Below are 7,242 nucleotides of genomic sequence, written 5' to 3'. Positions count from 1 at the left end.
AATCGACTTCATAGAAAGTTATAAGTATTGGGATTGTAGATTATCATGTTTTTATCGGATGTTATAGTTATTAGTTTTTTTTCTAAGTGGAGGTTGTAATATTCTTATGGTATTCAATGCCATTTTACTTTAAACTTGCATTAGAGTGTTGTATTGTAGATCATGTTCTTGTCCCATTCACATTTCCCACACATGCATATCTTTGTGACAACGTGGTTATCGACTTTTAGTGAATTGGAAGAAGTTGATTTAGATATAACTGTCAAGACTGAGAGGGAGGTAGAGAGAGAGAGAGAGAGAGAGTATTGTCAAGATAGAGAGTGGTAGAGAGAGAGAGAGTGAGAAAGAGAGAGTATTGTAAATATAATAGATTGCATTATAAGATGGATTACAATAAGTAAACAACAAGGGAGCTCTAGAATGGCGTTGAACCAAATTGGTTCATCCTTGATTATTAGATGCATATTTATAAGTCCTAATAGGGTATTCTAGAAATTCCTAGAATAAAGAGTATGCTAGAATAATCTAGAACATTCTAGACCATAGAGCACTCTAGAATATTCTAGAACATTCTAGACCATAGAGTATTCTAGAATACTTTATAATATTCTATATAGTTTATAAATTCTTTATACATATAAATGTATCATTACAATGGCCAAGAATTCGACAAGTATATAACAAGGTTGTGCGTTTGAATCCTTGTAAACCCAAATCATATGTGAGTGTCATCATGACACTATCCCCCTTCTTCAACAACATGTATCACGGGTCGCATGGGTTGTACTAGGACTTGGCTTACGAGGATATTGTCGATGAAATTCAGTGACCATGTCCGCAACGTTGACAAGATTTGTTGTAGGTTCCCAAGTTCAATCATTCGGTGTATAGCCTAACCAATCGACCAAGTAATACAACTTGTTGCATATGATCTTGGAATCAAGAATGGTAGCAGCCTCAAATTCCAGTCATTCCAAAAACTCCACAAGTGATGGGGGAGTCTTAAGACGACCCAGAATTGAACTTGTGGTGTAAGGTTCGAGAAGGAAGACATGAAACACTGGGTGAAGATGCATGTGAGGAGGGAGGCCAAAACGAAATGCAACATTGCTTATCTTACCAGTGATCTCGTATAGGCCAAAGCGTTGATAATCTAATTTACCGCAAGGCCTAGTGATCTTGATGTTGTGTTGTAGAAGCTATACACGATCCCCGACATGAAACGTTTTTGAGGAGTCTAGGCGATGACGGTCCGCAATCCTCTGGTATGTGTACTTTGAGCATCACGCAAATTGTGGAGAATGGTAGCATGAATTTCTTGGAGACAACTGAGATGCGATCCATAGTAGTAGGGTTGATAGGAACTCCATGGTGTTTAGTCATCATCCAACGAGGATGAGAACTCGTATTTGCGAAGAATGGACCGAGTTGTTATAAGCGAATTCAGCCAAGTGCAGGAAATCAACCCAATCATCTTGTTGATAGTTCATGAAACAACGAAGATATTGCTCTAAAGTCTGGTTGGTACGCTCGGTTTGGCCATTAGTCTCTGGATGATAGCCCGAAGAAAGCTTAGTTGAAGCTTAGAGAAGTTTTAACATGTGCTTCCAGAACTTTGAGATGAATTGTGGACCTCGATCACTAATAATATCGAATGGAAGACCATGATGCTTGAATACCTCTCGAATAACTAGATCGACTGTCTCTTGACTAGTAATATAGACATTGTACATGGCAAGAAATGTGCCACCTTGGTAAGTCGATGGACCACAGTCAGAATGGTATCGAAACCCCTCGAAACTGGGAGGTTGGTAATGAGATCCAAGGATATAGACTTCCAAGGATTTTCAGGAATTGGAAGTGGTTGTAGTAAACCATATGATCGGTGTTGATGACTCTTTGATTGACAACATGTATCGCAACTACGGACATACTCCTCCACAAAATGACGAAGTTGAAGCCACCAATATCTCTGAGAAACTAATCCTAGAGTTTTGGCGACTCCAAAATGTCCAGCCATTGGTGTGTCATGGCAATGTTGTAAGACTTGCAAGCGTGGGGGACCATCAAGAACATACAGTAGGTTTTGTCGAAACAAAAAACCACCATGCTAATCGAACTAACTATAGTCAGTACGGGGGTTTTGCTACTGCAAGCAAGAAGCACGATCCGGGATGATATGATCCAAAACATCTTTCGCGAAGCAATAAGTAACCATATGATCTCGAATGGAATCAAGAAGAGTGGAATCCCCAGGTGTGGTTATGGAATTAATTGCCATTAATCGTAAGCGATTAGGACCCAAAAGGATTTGTTTTTTATGCTCAAAAGCTAGTTCTCCTGGACAAAGTTCCATATAAGAGCGTCGAGAAAGAGCATTCGCTTTTCCTTGATGCATCCCTAGGCGATATATGATTACGCAATCAAAGTGAGTCAAAAATTGCGCCCAACGAGCTTGTCGTCGACTTAAGACTCGAGCATTTTGGAAATATGTCAGGTTCTTGTGATCATTGTAGACAATGATCTGCTGAGAAGAACCTTCCAAAAAATGTGGCCATTGTTGAAAGGAATCCACAATTGCCAGAAGCTCTTTGTCATGGATCTCGTAGTTAATCTCTGCAACTTCAAATTTTCGGGAATGAAAAACAATAGGATGTAGATGCTCGCTCGTCATCTCTAGTCTGCGATAGAACACTTCCTAATGCAAACTCCGACACATCAACTTCAAGGATGAAACGTTTTTTGGGATCGACATGTGCCAAAATAGGTGCTGTTGTAAATGCTTGTTTTAAACTTTCGAATGCCTCGGTTGCCTCTGAACTCCATATGAATGGTTGATTTTTGTGTGTGAGTCGAGTGAGCGGAAGCACGACCTTGCAATAATTTTTAATGAATTTCTGATAAAAATTTGCAAACCCGAGAAAACATTGTACATCATGTTGAGAAACGAATCGTCAATCCATAAAAAAAGGAATGCATTGAAAATACACAGTTCGGGAACACAGAAAAAGTATGCACCGGTTTTATGTGGAAACCCTAAAGCGGGTGAAAAACCACGGGAGAACAGAGCTTCAGTATACAATGGATCTACAACAGAGGAGGTTACAACAATCTGATATCGAGTGTATTAGCCACTTAGGGCTCTTGGCGTCTGCTGTTGCACGCATAGCTATTGCGCCACTCACACTATTACTCTCTACGTTCTCACTCGAAACAAAGAATCACACAGTTCTACTCACTTTGTCCCTTCTCTGTAGTTCTATACAATAGAGTTTGCCCTAGATGCATTTATACTAATACATCATATAGGCTAATTACAAATGTAGCCCCTACTACACATTACTACTACTACTATTATTGTAACAATAAAAATAATGATCAACGCTTAGTCAGTTGACTCTCTGCTCTCGACTCTTCGACTGTCGACTCTCTCCGAACAGTCGACTACTCCGTGCCTTCGACTGTCGGCTCTCACCGAACAGTCGGCTCCTCCCACTGGAGGGACATATTCCCAACACGTCACGCACTAAAAGGGGCATTTGCCAATCTAAAATTGTTTGAACCTTCATTGGGTCCATAGAGATACCAGCCGACGATACAACATACCCCAAAAACTCCACTTGATTCTCGCTGAAATTACACTTTTCTAATTTTGCGTAGAGACCATATTCTCATAGTCGACTTAATGCCTGACGAACATGTTTATCATTCTCCTCTTCAGTCTTCGAGTAGATCAAAATGTCGTCCAAGTAAACTATAATGAAGATATCAAGAAAATCTCGAAAAATATCAAGTAAACTGTAGGTGCATTTGTGAGACCGAATGGCATCACGGTATACTCGAAATGTCCATAGCGAGTGCGAAAAGCAGTCTTCCATTCATCCCCTGGACGAATCCGAACTAGATTATATGCATCACGAAGTTCAAATTTTGTGAAATAGTTTGCTCCACTGAGACATTCTAAAAGGTTTGAGATCAATGGTAGAGCATATCTATTCCGGATAGTCACTTTGTTTAGCCCTCAATAATCCACGACCAGCCGAAGAGACCCGTTTTTCTTCTTAACAAAGAAGATAGGTGCAGCACCAAGGGATCTAGAGCGCCAGATGAATCCGTTTACCAGGTTCTCTTCGGTATATTCCTGCAAAGTCTCTAGCTCAACAAGTTAGAGATTATAAATTGGCCCCCATGACAGTTCTTTCCTTGGTTGTAAGTCAATAGGGCAATCATATGGCCTATGCTCTAGCAGTGTATTTGCCTTCACCTTATCAAAGACGTCTGAGAACTCTTTGTATTTTTTTGGTAATTGGATGTCCGGCTCTAGTAAGACGGGTGATGGGCTACGATTGCAAATACAAACATGTCCTCATTCCCCCCTTCCTCACGTAACTGATGGAGAGAGATGGTTGATAACTTATGGAATCCAACATCAAAGATCGGAGTGTTGAGGGATGCAAGTGTAGTTCTTTTTCCTTGGGACTCCTCAATTGTTCTTTTCATCCAATCAATCTTCGGGTTATGTAGTTCAAACCAAGGGAGACCTAGAACTAATGGGTGTTCTAGACTACGATTAATGTTGAAAGAGATTATGCTTGCCAAATCACCAAGAACTACAGGAATTGGCTTAGACTCTTTGACTATATCACCCAATGCTATGGGACGGCCATCAATGACTTCTACGGCTACTGGGTTCGGGTGCTTATTCAACAGGATGTTTTGTGTTAATGCAAACTCACGATCCATGAAACAAGAGTTGGCTCTAGAATCTAGGAGGGTAGATGCTAGGACTTGATGACATGTAGATGTGCTAATCTCAACATGTGCAGAGAAAACTCGACTAACTTGATTTGATGAAATGGAACCACGACTAGGAACTAACTCTACATATCTAGGATGTTCCAACCAAATGGCTCCTATTTTCGCCAGACTTACTCGTTTAACACATCCTCTAAGTGGCTCAAGACATTGAATCTATTCTCATGGCATGGACTATTAGGCTTACTTATGTTATTCAAAGTAATAATGGAACTTGAAGTAGGGTTGTCTTGTGCACTTGAAGTAATAATACTTGACGTCTATGTTTATGTGGACAATTCACGACTATGTCTCGGAACCCCCAATATAGACATAAGTGGCGTGCTCGACATTGTTGCTTCTCAGGATCCAATAAGGGCCCCCGACGTTGTGTTGACGTTGTGTTGACTCTATTTTGATTGGAGTTGGGTCATCCCTCGTGATGGGTCTAGAAACTTGTGGAGGCGTTGTGACTACAGAAGCATAGGTTTGTTCCTGTTGGCGGTGTAGCATTTGTTGGCGCTTTGAACATCCCTCAAATAGGCGATTATCACATCGCAAAACTTGACTAATTTCCTTTGTAAGAGACTTCGGATCTTCATGGAAAGTAAGAAGAAGATCTTTGACATCATTACACAAACCTTGATGGAATTGATCCATTAGAGCCGCCTTATCCCAAGGGATCTCGCATGCCAAGAGACGGAAATCGGCTGCGTAAGCTGACACAGGATGATCTCCTTGTCCGAGCCTTCGAATCTTGTTTATTGCCGTCCTAGTGTTGTCAGTGTCTCGGAAGTTAGCTTGAAACTCCTTAACAAACGCCTCAAAATCCTCCAACAACTGTGATTTCTTCTCGAGGAGTGATGCAAACCATGGTAGTGCTGTATCGCTTTGCAAGGTTCCTCCTAATCCCACATGAGCAGCTTCCGTAGGGTATTGATTGGAATGTAACTGAATAACCAAACGCACTTGATTCAAAAAGCCTCAAAATGGAGACCTCGTACCATCATACTTAGCAGGGAGGCTAATCTTTGGTTCTTTGGGGTAGTTTTGAACCCCTGACACTTGTTCTCGTCATGATAATATAGTAGCCTCGAGTGGCGAACCCATTGTGATAACTCTTCATATTGTTGCGCTTTCTCAGTACTCACGTGTTGTAGGTCCCCGAGTAGCCTTTGATTTTCTTGCTCTAGTGCGACAAATTTATTCGTGAGCATGTCGAGCTCAGAAAGGACACGCATATATTCTTGTTTGCTCATAGACTCCATAACTTACGAGCGAAGAGGAAAAGAAAGAAGGAAACTTATTAAGGTTCTTGGAAGAGAAAGAAATAAGGAAAGAAAAATTTGGTTCAAACTGTCAAAACTAAGAGGGAGGTAGAGAGAGAGAGAGAGAGAGAGAGAGAGAGTTTTGTCAAGACAGAGAAAGGTAGAGAAAGAGAGAGAGAAAGAGAGAGAGTATTGTAACGATAATATATTGCACTATAAGATGGATTACAATGAGTAAACAACAAGGGAGCTCTAGAATGGCGTTGAACCAAATTGGTTCATCCTTGATTATTAGATGCATATTTATAAGTCCTAATAGGGTATTCTAGAAAGTTCTAGAATAAAGAGTGCTAGAATATTCTAGAACATTCTAGACCATAGAGCACTCTAGAATATTCTAGAACATAGAGTATTCTAGAATACTTTATAATATTCTATATAGTTTATAAATTTTTTATACATATAAATGTATTACAATGGCTAAGAATTTGACACGTATATAACAAGGTTGTGGGTTTGAATCCTTGTAAACCCAAATCATATGTGAGTGTCATCATGACAATACCTAGAAATCCATTTGCCGTCAATGCTTTTAACCTCATTAAATGAGAAAGAATCTAGTTATTGTGGAAAAAAGGTTGACTCCCAATAGCCATGGGCTTGGTTTGGTTTCGGTTTAATTTCTTCCATTTATACATAATGAAGGCCAAACAAACTATTTAAAAAAATAGGTGAAATTGAATAATTTAATCCAAATTGTATTTGAAAATTCCAGAACCAAACCATTTACTCGTAAACCAGAATCAAACTTAACCAAACGATTAAGTCAGTAAACCAATTAAACCATTAAGTCATAAAATAATTTGTTAAAGCCATTAAATTACTTTCAACAAATAACATCATTTCTTTTGAGAAACAATTGCCTTGATTTATTTGATGGCTTTGTTAAGCATTTGGAATGCAACACACACCGGTCATGACGAAAAGCACACCAACAAAGAATAGCGAGCAACTAAGAAGTTATATACAAAAAAGGGGTAAAAGTAGCCAATAGGGGGAAATGCAAGCCAATGGGCAGCCTGGCCATACTCATGATGTAAATGCTATAAAAGCCACCTTGTGGTTATTTTTTAGCTTCTTCTTCACTCTAAGCCTCTTCTCCTTCTTGTAATCATAATCT

This window comes from Azolla caroliniana, unplaced genomic scaffold (genome assembly GCF_043228905.1).
Source record: "Azolla caroliniana isolate FFs.n. ecotype wild unplaced genomic scaffold, voAzoCaro1.0.p SCAF_15, whole genome shotgun sequence".
Classification (NCBI taxonomy): domain Eukaryota; kingdom Viridiplantae; phylum Streptophyta; class Polypodiopsida; order Salviniales; family Salviniaceae; genus Azolla; species Azolla caroliniana.
Note: the sequence above shows the minus strand (reverse complement) of the source record.